General features: G+C 48.4%; 1 protein-coding gene across 2 annotated transcripts in view; it reads right to left on the minus strand.

Moving 5' to 3' along the window:
• LOC309602017 (macrophage immunometabolism regulator-like) overlaps positions 1-12950 on the minus strand; it is a 54955-nt gene extending 42005 nt beyond the window's left edge. Inside the window, exon 1 of one of the 2 annotated variants that reach the window (XM_082335293.1) lies at positions 12844-12950. The gene's annotated coding sequence lies outside the window, so the exon portion shown is untranslated. The remainder of the gene's footprint in view (positions 1-12843) is intronic. The other variant, XM_082335294.1, reaches the window with a different exon arrangement.
• Positions 12951-15130: the final 2180 nt, after the last annotated feature.

Raw genomic sequence — 15130 nt, forward strand, 5'->3', positions numbered from 1 at the left:
TTCTCCCTTGGGGGGGATTCAGACTGTGAGGAGAAGCATCCATGAATTTTTGTATCATGAGACTAGATGTCACTAGAAAACCTCCTAGTCTGGTAAGGTCCTCAGACTATTACCCACTATTAGTTCTTAATGTCGGCAGCAAAGAGATAACAAAAAGAAGTCCCAAGTCAATCAAAAGGGATTTCAGAGCCTTGGGGCAGTTGGTTGAAGGATCAGGTGTTCAGGTGGTGTTCTCTTCAGTCCTTTCAGTAGCCAACCCTTCTTGGCAGGACCAATGCTGGATCCAGGACTGGTGATTCTCTTCTCTTCTCCTCTCTTCTCTCTCTCTCTCTCTCCCCCTCTCCCTCTCTCCTGCCCCCTCTCTCTCTCCTCCTCCTCCCTCCCTCCCTCTCTCTCTCCCCCCCACCCCCTCTCTCCCTCCCTCTCTCTCTCTCACTTTTCCTAAGGTGATTAAGTTGTTAAAGTTGTTAAATTGAAGTTAAGTACTGCATAGCCTACCTTGATTTTCTGTAAAACCGCATAGCTGGGGTGAATATAACTGTGAGAGGGTTGGCGGGTATTGAATATTTGTACTCGATATTTGTCTCTATAGAAGCTTTCTATTAAAGCTGGTGTTTGTGTACGGACCTTGAGTGTTGGCCCACCTTAATCCACACTGAGAGGATTTGCGAATCTTTGTCACTCCTCCCCCCTCCTCCCCAGGTGGGACGTGACATTTTTTAAATTGGCATCACGGACAGGATCCCCTCGGTGTTGGAAAGTCCTAAGGGGATACCGATTCTCCATCCGGTGAACACGGACAGGGAGAATCGGGAAGTGACCTCTCAGCCATAGGCCGGGAGAGGTTCGAGCAGTGGTAAGTCATGACTGCCCGGGAAATGTCGATGCTTGACTGCTCCCCAATCTTTGAGAAGTTGAAGGAGTACAAAGCGTGCCCTACGCCACCTGGAATAGCTTCGGCTCATGATAATTGGCACGACCCTGAGACAGTGGTAAATCGTATAGTCACCCTTGCGAAGGAGCAGAAGTGGCGAGCGGGTAAAGGAAAGGGTCTGGTGTGTGCTGTATTAGGAGCTGCGCTGACAGCGGCACAAAAGGAAAGGCATTTGGCGAGGCAGGCGGAAGGAGAAACAATTAGGTCTTTACAGGACCAATTAACAGCGGAACGTGAGAAAAGCAAGAGTTTACAAAAACAGCTGGAGAGCTCACAGAAACAGCTAACTGTGGAGCGTAATGCCACTCAGAGGGCTTGCACGGCTCTAGCGGATGCATTGGACCGAGAAAAAATCTTATGGTCTGAATTAGAAGAGAATGAGTGGGGGGTTTACAATCAAACAGATTGTGACTCAATTCCGGATAGTGAGCCGGGATTTTCAAGTTTGGCAAAGTTAGCCGAAAAGTCGGCATCCAATTCAAAACCTCTATACCCGCTCAAGGAATTGAAAATTAGTCAAGAAATTTTTTATCCTGAAGCCGAAAAAGAGCAGGCAATTCCGAGACCATTAATCAAAACGGAGACCACCGAAGGCCAAGGTGGAGGAGCTCCGCAAGTCACCACACGGATGGTGCCGTATTCGGCAACCGAACTAACAAAAATCCAGGAAAAATATACTAGACGGGCTCAAGAATCTGAGACTGAGTATGTATGGAGGGTGTCATTGTCTGGCGGAGACCAAGTTTTACTGTCAGAAGATGAGGCGCAGGTATACTGGGGGCCCGGTATATTTTTAACCACTGATGATCAAAGAGAGCCATGGTCGTTAACTCAACGAGCCGCATACTGGGCAGGAGGTTTAGACCCCCTGGAACGAGGAGACCCGGCATATATTGAGACCCCTGATATAAATCACTTAACCAAAAGTTTACAAAAGGCTGCTTGCCTCCAGTTGATGCATGACAGGCGTTTAGTCCCTCAACAGCCTTCCCCGATGTTGTTAAATGCACACCCTGATAGAATGACTCCCCTGATCCGGGGTCTTCCGGACTCACTGAAGCTGTACGCGGTACAGCTGCAGGACCGTCTAAGGGATATCCTGGCTCCGAGGGGAGGGGGGAGACGAAACCAACAAGAGAGAGGGGCCATGACTTGGGGGGAAGTAGCCCAGGAACTGATAAATTATGGTGGGAGAATAGGTCTCACTAGGGGGGCTATAAAATCAAGAACTGCTGTAAGGAGAGTGGAACAGCGAGAAAATCGGCCCCCTCCTCAGGCCTCAGGGGTGAGGAGAAACCTATTGTGGGCAGAGGGAATCGAGAAGGGGATTCCCCGGGAGTTAATGGATGGTATGCCCACTATAACCTTAGAGAAGGTCGTTCGAGCGTGGAAAAACAAACAGAAAGTACCCCTCCAAATTGACCAGCACACTTGCGAGAGTATGAGGGCGGAGCCCCGATCTAATGACATTGCGGGAGTTACCTCTAAGGTACCTAACGCCCCCGAAAAGGATTTGATTGATCTTGGGACGGAAAACTGGATGTGCCATCCCCAGTAAGTGAGCCGGGGGACGGCCAGTGGGTCCATTTGAGAAGGCTCACAGAAAATAATAAAGGGGACTTGTTAATTACTTTTCCCCTTGGTCTCTTTAAAACCCCAGTTACTTTCTTAGTTGACACGGGTGCTCAGATGTCAGCACTTCAGGCGGATGTCGCTAATCGCAATGGCATAGTTGCTGATAAAAAACAAATTTGGGTCACAGATGCTTTTAGAAACTCTAAGCCACAGCCAACGGCTCGAGTCAGATGCTGGTTACCGGGAGACACATCTCCTGTTGAGACCACGATGATATTGGGTACTTTGCCTATGAACATTTTAGGACTTGATTTATTGAAGGGGAGAGCATGGACAGACTCAAAAGGAAGGGAGTGGAAATTCGGACTCCCCATGGTTTCTGTAAGACTTCTACAATCGGCACCCGTGCTCCCTCCTTCCAAAATTGTTAATGTCAAACCGTACCCTCTTCCCTTAGGGGCTCGGGAGGGTATAACCCCTGTGATAACGGAGTTGCGAGAGCAAGGGATAATTATCCCAACTCACTCACCTTACAACTCCCTGGTATGGCCAGTCCGCAAACCAAATGGAAAATGGCGACTAACAATTGACTATCGGCGCCTAAATGCCAACACAGGCCCCTTGACGGCTGCAGTGCCTAACATAGCCGAATTGCTCGCGACCATACAGGAGCAAGCACATCAGATTTTAGCAACCATTGACGTGAAGGATATGTTTTTTTATGGTTCCCTTACAGGAAGCTGACAGAGACCGCTTTGCCTTCACATGGGAGGGTGTGCAATTCACTTTCACACGTCTTCCCCAGGGATACCGTCATTCACCGACCATTGCGCACTATGCACTAGCACAAGAGCTTGCTCAAGTCACTCCTGGAGAGGGCGTCAAGGTATATCAATACATCGATGGTGTGTTGATAGGCGGCCCTGATGCTGCTGCAGTAGGACAGACCCAGACGGAGATAATCAATCACCGAGAGAATTTAGGGCTCCAAATCCCAGCAGAAAAGGTACAGCTTCCCTCTTCCGAGGTAAAATTCCTAGGCATTTGGTGGAGGGGAGGAATGGCATGCATTCCCCCCAAAACTCTAACTGCTCTTGAACAAGTAAAAATGCCTGGTAATAAAAAAAGAACTGCAACATGCCCTAGGACTGCTGGTATTTTGGAGAAAACACATTCCGGATTTTTCTATCATAGCCCATCCCTTATATGATCTAACACGCAAAAGAGTCATCTGGGACTGGACCCCTGTCCATGAAGAAGCCTTAAAGTTGTTGATTTTTGAAGCAGGCACGTATCAGGCTTTAGGGCCAATACACCCAACAGATCCACTCCACATTGAATGGGGTTTTGCAATTCACGGGCTATCTATACATATGTGGCAACGTGGGCCTGAAGGTCCAACTCGTCCCATAGGATTCTACTCACGCAGTTTTAAAGATGCAGAAAACCGTTACTCAGTTTGGGAGAAGGGCCTTTTTGTGGTTAGTCTAGCTTTGCAGGAAGCCGAAAGGATCATACGGCAGCAACCAATCATCTTATGAGGGCCCTTTAAGGTTTTGAAGCCAGTGTTGTCTGGAACCCCACCTCCCATTGGGGCGGCACAGCGAGAAACAGTAAGGAAGTGGTATGCGCAGTTGGATCACTATTGCCACACACGGAAAATAGAGGAAGGAGCGCCCAAAATACTCCAAATACAAGATCCACCCACCGATCACCCAGACACAGAACCCCCTCCCTCATGCATAAAACCTGCTCCTCCATTTGAGCCCCATCTGAAAAATGTGTGGTTCACTGACGCATCCTCTAGGAGGGAGGGAAAGGTGTGGAAGTACCGAGCAGTAGCACTACATGTTGACTCTGGGGACCAAATCATAACGGAGGGTGAGGGGAGTGCCCAAGTGGGCGAATTAGTTGCTGTGTGGAGTGTGGTCACCAGGGAAGCTGAGACCAGAGAACCAGTGTATAGTTATACAGACTCATATGCTGTGTTCAAGGGATGTACAGAGTGGCTCCCTTTTTGGGAACAAAATGGATGGGAGGTAAACCGAATACCAGTATGGCAGCGGGAAAAGTGGGAGGAAATTCTGAATATTTCCAAACAAAAATCCTTTCTGGTAGGATGGGTCACTGCACATCAAGCAGGAGACAATCCAGCTCACCTTTTGAACAACCAAGTAGACTCGCTGACCCGCCTAGCAAATATAGCTGTAGAAAGTGAAGGGGAGAAATGGGAATATCTGTTAGAGTGGTTACATGTGAAACGCGGTCATTCAGGGGTTAAAGACCTCTTCAAAGAAGCCGATGGCAGGGGCTGGCCTGTAACCCGAGAGCTGCGTATACAGGATCATTTCTGCTTGTAGTCAATGCTGTATAAGATTAGAACATGACCCTTTGAAAGACCCGCTCTTACACTTGCGAGATAAGAAGGGGCTGTGGGAGACATGGCAAGTAGATTATATCGGTCCCTTTCAACTTTCCAATGGGAAAAGGTATGTATTAGTAGGGATAGAAGTGGTATCAGGGCTGACACAAGCAGAAGCGGTGCAGCGAGCTACTGGGGAAAGCAAGGTAAAAGGTTTAAAACTCTGGTTCAGTTACCTACCCAAGCCCCAATCGATCCAATCAGATAAAGGAAGTCATTTTACTGCAGGAGTAGTTAAGGAGTGGGCGCAGAGAGAAGGGATTCAGTGGATCTTCCACACCCCTTATCACCCTCAAGCCAATGGAATTGTTGAACACACAAATGGGCTTTTGAAACGTGCCCTGAGGCCTCACGATCCTAGGTGGGCAGAGAGACTGCCGGATGCAGTTTATAAAGTGAACAGTCGCTGGGGGATAAATGGATGTCCACGACTCACCGCTTTCTGTCCCCAACCTCCCACCATACTTCCAGGAAGAAGAGGAACCAAGGACCCCATTCACACACGTCATTACCCAGGACAACCCGTGCTGGTGGAGCTTCCCACTGTGGGAACAGTTCCACTGGTTTTAACGAAACCTCTTGGAGTGTACGCCTGGGAAGCTACTGATGCCCACGGGAAGAATCACCGAATTCATACCCGATGGATTGTCCCATCCTATTAATCATTGTTCATCTTTATGTATATGTTTTACAGGTTGTCAGAAGCTCACCGTGGGACTTATGTTTTCTGTTGTTGGATGGGTCATTTTTTGCGTTGTTGGTCTGATTTTATTAAGCATATTTTTCTTCTTTACTAGGGATAAATGGTGTGGGAGAAGTTTATATTCTTACTTTGTGCATGTATAATCCTGTCTCAGTCAACTGGGAATTTGAATAACCAACCCAATTTGGCATGGGAACTAATTACAGGTTTCATCCGGATCTGGAATCGAACAGACCAAGGTCTTTGTGTAGACCTCCCCACATCCGCGTCGGAGGGCTTTAAATTCGCCATCATTTGGCTAAATTTCTCACGAATTCTAAATTCAAAGCTAGAAACGTTAAACCAAAAATGTATTCAAAATACACACTGGAAAGGAAAATGTTTGTGGGGAACTGACTCACTCCCATTCCAAGAGTATAGCGGGACAACTTGGTACCAACCCTCTCCAGTGGCCTATCGATTTCCGGTTAATATACCCTGGAGAGATATGCGGAATGCCACCTGTTGGAAGCAACAGCTCTGCAGGGGAACTACAAGTGCCACCCTTGCAGCCCAAAAAAATTGGACATTGTGTCCCCGGGAGGTGGAGATTCCTTGCAATCTTGTACGTTGGTGGGACCCTCCCTCTCATGGTGAACCCTTGCAACATGAATATAATGTTGCGTTTTCCCCGGGTCGGTGTATTCGGATTCCTAACAAACGGGGTGGCTATGCTCACCATAGCCGCTCTCGTTATGAATATGCTTGGTCCCTTAAGCATTTTTTGTCCAACCCAGATAGTACAATTGATGCACAAGAAATAAATCCCCTACCCTATGAGGATACCCCTCTAATGATGTGTTCATGAACAGTTAGTTGTGGATTGCTAACGTGGGACCCCATAGAAACATAGTATATCCCCGAACTGCGAGTCTTTATTCGGGATATGTGCATTTGTTGGGGTTTTCCGGTAACAGGGTTTAAACCTGGAGATTCCATGTGTAATGGAACCATTACTAATCCAGAAATTGCGATAAAATGTGGAGTCACGCTTACCCACGAGGCAAAGCGGAATTTTGCGTGGGAAGAAGGAGTCGCAATAACCGAACCCCATGACCCATCAACATGCTCCACTGCTAAGTATCCAGCCCCTCAGGGTACCCTCTGGGCATGTTCAGATGGAAAACTGTACTCACACCTGCATGTATATGAAATGGCGGGTTTACGCTGCACCATCGGTGTTCCATCAATGTGCCCCTCCAAAACATTTGGCTTTAACAACCCCGAATATAACCAGAGGAAACGGGACATTCAAGCACCTCAGACTGCACCGGAATGGGCAGTGCAGGGAGTCCGAATACCTGATTATTATACCTGGGGCATGACAACATCTTTGATGTTAGAAAATATATTTACTCCATACGTAACCCTTAAAAAACACCAGTTTGTCTTAGAAAACCTAACCTGGCAAGCACATGTTTTGAGTAATTGGACCAGACATGCTTTCGGGGAACTAAATTTGCAAGTCCAACAGGTGTCTAAAATGACTTTACAAAACAGATTAGCTTTAGATATGCTATTGTTAAAAGAGCAGGGAGTATGTGGAATGTTGAATCTCACCGATGGAGAATGCTGTCTCACCATTCACAACGCGACTACCACCATAGAAGAAGCACGAAAGAAGATGAGAGAGGTATCTGAGCAGACTGGAGAACTTTTCCGAGCAATGCAACCAAAGGACCGGTTTAACGGCTGGAGCCCTGGACCCTAGTTCAACTCTCTCCTGAAGTCTCTTGGACTCACGGGGTGGGGAAAATGGCTTGTAGATATTAGTACTGTGATTTTAACGATATTTCTGTCAGTGGTAATAGGCCTTGCAGTAGTTAGGTGTATGATTTATAAACTCCTGTCCTCTCTTTCTCCTTCTATCTGCTATATTCAAATCACCACCAAAGATGAAGATGTAAAGTACGGAACTCGAATCGCACCACTGTTTGAGCCACGGGGTGGTGTAGAGAACTGCTAGTGTAAAACAACAAGATGTCTCAAACAGCCTGGTGCTAAAACCACAATGCAGAGCAACAGTCGCTAGGACCCAGGACCGGACAGTACCCTGGAGTGAGGGTGAGGGAGGGAGTCCTGTGGAGACAGGGCGGCCTTGCCTCGGCCCTGTTCCCCGTGGTCTGTGAAGTGTCTTATTCCCCCCCCACCCCTACTGCCTGGGGGACAGCCCTGGTATCGCTCCTCTTGGTTTGACTGGTCACTGATGTAATTTTCCAATTAGCAAAACTACTAACCACTTGTGCCTTGGGAAAGGAATTTGGGAGGGAGCTAAAAGATAACAAACTGTGGAAAACTAACGGCTCTAACCCTGAAGAAGAGCTAACAAGCCAACAAAAGTGAACATCTTGGCACCAAAGACTGGACGGTGGCCAGAGAAGATAAAACTGCAGAAAGTAGGTAAAAGGTAAATGTGGCGAGGGGAGATCGCGACCACCGACTCAATTCAGGACCGAAAAGACTTGCCCCCCACACACACCTGAAATGAGCATGCGTGCTAATTTACATAGCAAGCAAAGCAAATTTAAATACAGTAAACCAATAGTGTACGAAACGTTAATCACTATCCAATAAGTGTAAATTTAGGCGGGTTTATACTAATCATGTAGCCTGATAAATGTGCTGTAGTTTGTGGGAGTTGGTGCTCGTGTGTGGACCGGTACTCATGCTTACGTTCGTGCTCATGCTCGTGCGTGCGTGATTTGTCGAATTATTCTCACCGAGCACCCTGCGCAGAATCAACATCTCTATAAGAACCTTCACTTCTCCTCACTCTTTTTCTTCCCTCACCGAATACCCTTGTTGGCAGGACCAACGCTGGATCCAGGACTGGTGATAATCTCTCTCTCTCTATTAAAGCTGGTGTTTGTGTACGGACCTTGAGTGTTGGCCCACCTTAATCCACACCGAGAGGATTTGCGAATCTTTGTCACTCCTCCCCCCTCCTCCCCAGGTGGGACATGACAACAAGTACTAAGAGAACCAACCAGGAAAGGTGCCTTCCTCGATTTGTTGCTTATTAACAGAGAGGGTCTCGTGGGTGAAGTGGCGATTGGTGGCTGCCTTGGCCACAGCGACCACGAAGCAGTCAAGTTTAAAATCTATGGTAACAGGAGGAAAACTGCCAGCAGGACCTCAACTCTGGATATGAGGAGAGCTGACTTCAGGCTGCTCAGGGAACTACTTAGTGAGGTCCCCTGGGAAAAAGCTTTTGAAGGTGCTGGGGTCCATCAGTGCTGGTCACTTTTTAAGTACCACCTCCTAAGAGCACAGGAGCAGGCAATTCCAAAATGTCGGAAGTCAAGCAGGCGAGGTAGAAGGCTGGCTTGGCTGAGTAGGGATCTTATGCTAGAACTAAGGCGAAAAAAGAAAATGTATGGCCAGCGGAAGCAAGGTCAGGTGACACGGGAGGACTACAGAGAGGCTGTTCGCCACTGTAGGGAGGAAATACGCACGGCCAAAGCTCAACTAGAGCTGAAGCTGGCCAGTACTGTGAAGGACAATAAAAAGGGCTTTTAAAAATATGTAAATAGCAAAAGGCAGGGGAGAAATAACATTGGCCCGTTACTTGGCGAGCATGGTCACCTCACGAACAGGGACATAGACAAAGCAGAGACGTTTAATGCTTTCTTCGCCTCGGTCTTCAACACCGATGATGGGCTCTGGGACCCCCAGAGCCCTCGGCTAGAGAACCATGACTGTGAGAATGACAAACTCCCAACTAACCCCAAACTTGTGCGGGATTTGCTGTTCCAGCTGGATCCCTATAAGTCAATGGGGCCCAATGGGATTCATCCCAGGGTACTTAAAGAGCTGGCTGATGTCATAGCGAGACCTCTCTCAATGGTTTTCCAATGCTCTTGGGAATCTGGGGAGGTCCCAGCTGACTGGAAGCTGGCAAACGTTGTCCCAATCTTCAAGAAGGGCAACAGGGATGACCCCGGTAACTACAGGCCTGTCAGTCTCACCTCTGTGCCTGGCAAAATTATGGAGAAGATTATTCTGGGAGTTATTGGAAAACACCTGAAAGACAACGCAGTCATTGGCCCCAGCCAGCACAGATTCACGAGGGGAAAGTCCTGCTTGACAAACTTAATTTCCTTCTATGACAAGGTTACCCACCTAGTTGACCAAGGGAAGCCAGTCGATGTAATCTTTTTGGACTTCAGTAAAGCCTTCGATACTGTCTCTCCCAGTATCCTCCTGGACAAAATGTCCAGCATACAGCTGGATAAACACATAACACAATGGGTGAGCAATTGGCTGACGGGTTGGGCTCAAAGGGTTATAGTAAATGGGGTTACATCGGGCTGGCGACCAGTCACTAGCAGGGTTCTGCAGGGATCCATCTTAGGGCCAGTGCTCTTCCATATCTTCATAAATGACTTGGATGCAGGACTTGAAGGATTACTATCAAAGTTTGCCAATGACACAAAATTGGGAGGAGCTGTTGACACTCCCAAGGGCAGAGAGGCCCTGCAGAGAGATCTGGACAAATTAGAGAGCTGGGCAATCACCAACCATATGAAGTTCAACAAGGGCAAGTGCCGGAATTTGCACCTGGGACATGGCAGCCCTGGATGTACACACAGACTGGGGAACGAGAGGCTGGAGAGCAGCCCCATGGAGAGGGATCTGGGGGTTCTGGTCGACGGCAAGTTGAACATGAGCCAACAGTGTGCCCTGGCAGCCAGGGGGGCCAACCGTGTCCTGGGGTGCATCAAGCACTGTATTGCTAGCCGGTTGAGGGAGGCGATTGTCCCGCTCTACTCTGCACTGGTGCGGCCTCATCTTGAGTACTGTTTGTAGTTTTGGGCGCCACAGTACAAAAAGGATACAACGCTACTAGAGAGTGTCCAGAGGAGAGCCACGAAGATGGTGAAGGGTTTAGAGGGGAAGCCTTATGAGGAGCGGCTGAAGTCACTTGGTCTGTTCAGCCTGGAGAAGAGGAGACTGAGGGGAGACCTCATCGCGGTCTACAGCTTCCTCACAAGGGAAGGAGGAGGGGCAGGCGCTGATCTCTTCTCCCTGGCGACCAATGATAGGACCCGAGGGAATGGCAGGAAGATATGCCAGGGGAGGTATAGGTTGGAGATAAGGAAAAGGTTCTTCACCCAGAGGGTGGTGGAGCACTGGAACAGGCTCCCCCCGGGAGGCAGTCATGGCGCCAAGCCTGACGATATTCAAGAAGCATTTGGACAACGCCCTCAGACATATGATGTGAATTTTGGGGTTGTCCTTTGCAGGGACAGGAGTTGGACTCGATGATCCTTGTGGGTCCCTTCCAACTCAGGACATTCTATGATTTTATTTTACTACATAGCTGTAGGACACTTGAAACATCAGTACTTTTAACTGTTCAGAGACACTCCCTCCCCAATATCTTAATGGGCAAAAGAAACCTGCTAATAAACCAAAACCACTTAGCAAGCTTCATATTCTGTAAAGTAACATTTTAATGTACATTAGAGTGCTACAAATGCAATCTGTGAGTATCATGGATGATATAACTGACATTTAAACAGAGCTTTGACTCTCCATTTACCTTTCACTAAAAAAAAAAAATCCACAAAAAAACCAAACAACCCCACAAAAAAAAAAAAAGAAAAAAAAACCCAAAACAAACCAAAACCCACCACCTTTTACTACAGTGCTATATAAATTTACCCACAGAAAGCTGGGCACTAGTATACCTTGTTACTATTAGGCTGAATAGTAAGGTTATAGTCAGGTTTAGCACTTGTATAAAAGTATTAAGAATGTTATAATTGGGACTGCTGTTGGTTTTAAGTTGCAGCTTCAAAGAATTAAGCAGTTATGAACAGATACAGGTACTAACATATGTTAATTCTGTCTTTCCCACCAGTTTAGTCTGTTAACAATAGCTGGTGCAAAAAATACACTTGATCAATCTAACTACAAGCTTTAGGATTTACATAAAAATTCCCAAGGTTTCTACACAAAGGTATCAGAATTAATACCTTTTTTTTTTTCCCCTCCTAGATTTGCCAGAACAGCTTCACTGCTCTGCTCTTCACTGCCTAATTCTTATTTCCATTATATTTTAAAGCATTTATAGGAGGAGAAGAAAATGTGGGTCAGAGAGAACACACAGGGCAAAACAGGCCTGCAGACCCTTCCACTGTGGCAGGAAGAGAGTTCACCAAATTCATTCCTGTCTTGCTGACGACACTACAACAGTAAGTACAGAGATATGAACTCTACTCAGAGAAAAGGAAAGTGAAAACATACATATCAGGATCTCCGTGCTGCAGGGGAAAATCCTGTCTACATAAGAGCACTGGGTGCTGCAAGGGCTCGAGAAGCACCATGCAGCTGTGAGAGGACGGCTGTTCAGCCACATGAAGAACGTGTCTGCTACCTACCCTGCACACCCTGCCCCACATAACCGTATTTCAGACGCCTCCTGACCGCTGCTGCCTGGTCTCACGGCGCGGCCCCGGAGTGATCAAGGTCTATTTGAGAAGCGACTTTAAAGACAGGGAGCATCTGGCGGAAGCTGCCATCCCTGCTGTGAGGCTCAGCCGCATTACGAGGGGGCAGCGGCGTTACCGTCTCTTGCTGAAGCGCCAAGCGCGAGTGCACCCCACCGCCGCCGCACGCAGAAGCGTAACGCCGCTCTCAGCAGAAGTTGTCAGCTCCCTGCGCTCAGCACCCTGACGCGACAGGAAATCCGCAGTTAACGCCGCGCCCGCGGCCCAGCCAATACACGCCCACCCGCCTGCCCGCGGCCCGACAGCCAGGAAGCGCGCGCGCGCGCGCACACACACACACACACTCACTTACTCCGAGCCGCACATCTGGGTGATTTAATCGCACCGCCCCGGCGGGCCCCACGGGGGACGCAGCCCTCACACGACCTTCGCGAACAATGCTGGGCGCCCCGCTGCCGCCACTCCGCAACACGCCCGCTGGCGCTTCACAGCACCCGCCCACCGCCCTTCGGTCCCACCGCACAGCACCTTTCCCGCCAGCCCCTCGCCGGCCCCCACAGCACCTTGGCCAGCCGCACGGTGCGCTAAAGTCTGCCCGGCTTCCCGCGGCCCCTACCAAGGTACCACCCGTCGCCTGCGCTCCAGCAGGCACAGGCAGGGCCCGCCACGGAGCCCGAACTGCAACCCCGGCGGCTCAGCGAACCACCACCCCCACCTCCTACCAGCGGTCCAGGGCGGCAGAACTCCAACACGCAGGGAGGAGAGACAACAAGGCTCAGAGTACGGTGCAGTCCACTACGCTGGCTGGAGCTAAGGGTAAAAGACCCGTGGGGTAATGGATGCTTCCAGCCAATCACAACAGACCATGTGACCGAAAGAGGGGCGTAACATCCGGAGCAAATGGTACAACTGGCTGTCTGCAGGGGCGAGTACTTCACCAGAAGCTGGGGGTGGGGCACTTGTCACTTCTTATCTTGGCTAAAAGTTGTCCTTGTACTACTCGCATACATATATTATGTATACTTGGAAATTCCATTTTCTTTTGCTGTCACCAAAGCATGCTCTTGGAATTATGTACTTATAGAGCAAAGGGTTTTGGAAATAATTATTTCCAATGTGCAATAAAAAAAGTGAAATATTTACTTGAAAGGGAAAAGTCAGGTTAAAACTGAGCTATGTAAGAGTATCTACAAAGGTGCCACGTTGCACTATATCTAGAGCAGGGGCAGCTAGCCCCTTGACCTGTATGCAGCTTACAGGCTCTTCCAGTGCAAGCTGGTGATCCTGCTGTATGCACTGCCAGCCCCAGATTACAAACACAGTGGTGGGGAGTTGGGTCCCACCAACTTGTGCCCAGAGTCACCCTCTCAATTTTCTACATGGTTGTTCTTAACCATATGACAATTTTGTATTCAGCTGAAGGGGCTTAAAAAAATGTCACTTCACTATGCTCTTGAAGGTCCCCTAGAATAGTCACAGATACAGATGGATACCATGTTTGTAGAGACGGAAAAGGGGGAAAAGAGTCACAGCAAGACTAAAACTAGAGATAAAGCTCATGAAAGGTACCAAGGAATTGTAGATATTCTTCACCAACTCCTGCTATTCCTTGAGACAGATACCAAACTATTCTAAGACACAAAAAAGCAAATAGAGAAAATATTAAATTGTTGCATCTCATGAGGTAACATTCAGATGGAGCAAGAACAAAATTTAACACAAATTTTTTTCAAAATTAAACATAAGAAAATAAAATTATATATAAGGAATATGTTACGATCCTGTAGGCCACAAGTATCATGGTTTAAACCCAGTAGGCAGCTAAGCCCCAAACAGCTGCTCGCTCACTCTCCCCACAGGGGGATGGGGGAGAGAATCAGAAGGGTAAAAGTGAGAAAACTCATGGACTGAGATAAAGACAGTTTGATAGGTAAACAAAAGCTGCACGGCCAAGCAAAGCAAAATAAGGAATTCATTCACTACTTCCCATCGGCAGGCAGACGGTTAGCCGTTTCCAGGAAAGCAGGGCTTCATCAAGTGTAATGGTTACTTCGGAAGACAAACACCATAGCTCTGAACATCCTCCCTTCCTCCTTCTTCACCTAGCTTTTATAAAAGAGAAAATACAAGAAAAGGCTTGTGGGTCAAGATAAGGACAGGGAGATTACTTACCAATTACTGTCACGGGCAAAACAGACGTGACTTGGGGAAATTTATTTAATTTATTGCAAATCAAATCAGAACAGGATAATGAGAAGCAACAAATCTAAAAACACCTTCCCCTCACCCCTCTCTTCTTCCCGTGCTCAACTTCACTCACAACTCTTCTACCTCCTCCCTCCGAGGGGCACAGGGGTATGGGGAATGGAGGTTGTGGTCAGTCCATAACGCTTCATCTCTGCCACTCCTTCCTCCTCATGCTCTTCCCCAGCTCTAGCGTGGGGTCCCTCCCACAGGATACAGTCCTTCACAACATTCTCCAACGTGGGTCCCACCCACAGGCTGCAGTTCTTCAAGAACTGCTCCAGCATGGGTCCTTTCCATGGAGTGCAGTCCTTCAGGAATGGACTGCGCCAGCGTGGGTCCTTTCCATGGGGCCACAGGTATTGCCAGAAAACCTGCTCCTGCGTGGACTCCTCTCCATGGGGGTCACAGTTCCTGCCAGGAACCTGTTCCAGCACAGGCTCTCCATGGGGTCACAAATACTCCTTCAGGGCACATCCACCTGCTCCGGCGTGGGGTCCTCCACAGGCTGCAGAGTGAATATCTGCTCCATGTGGACCTCCATGGGCTGCAGGGGGACAACCTGCCTCACCATGGTCTTCACCATGGGCTGCAGGGGAATCTCTGCTCCAGCACCTGGAACACCTCCTCCCCCTTCTTCTTCACTGACCTTGGTGTTTGAATAGTTGTTCCTCTCACATATTCTCCCTCCTCTCTCACAGCTCCTGCTGCGCAGAAGTTTTTGCCCTTTCTTAAATATGTTATCACAGAGGCGCTAC

This window comes from Platalea leucorodia (assembly GCF_965183815.1).
Source record: "Platalea leucorodia genome assembly, chromosome: W".
Classification (NCBI taxonomy): Eukaryota; Metazoa; Chordata; class Aves; order Pelecaniformes; family Threskiornithidae; genus Platalea; species Platalea leucorodia.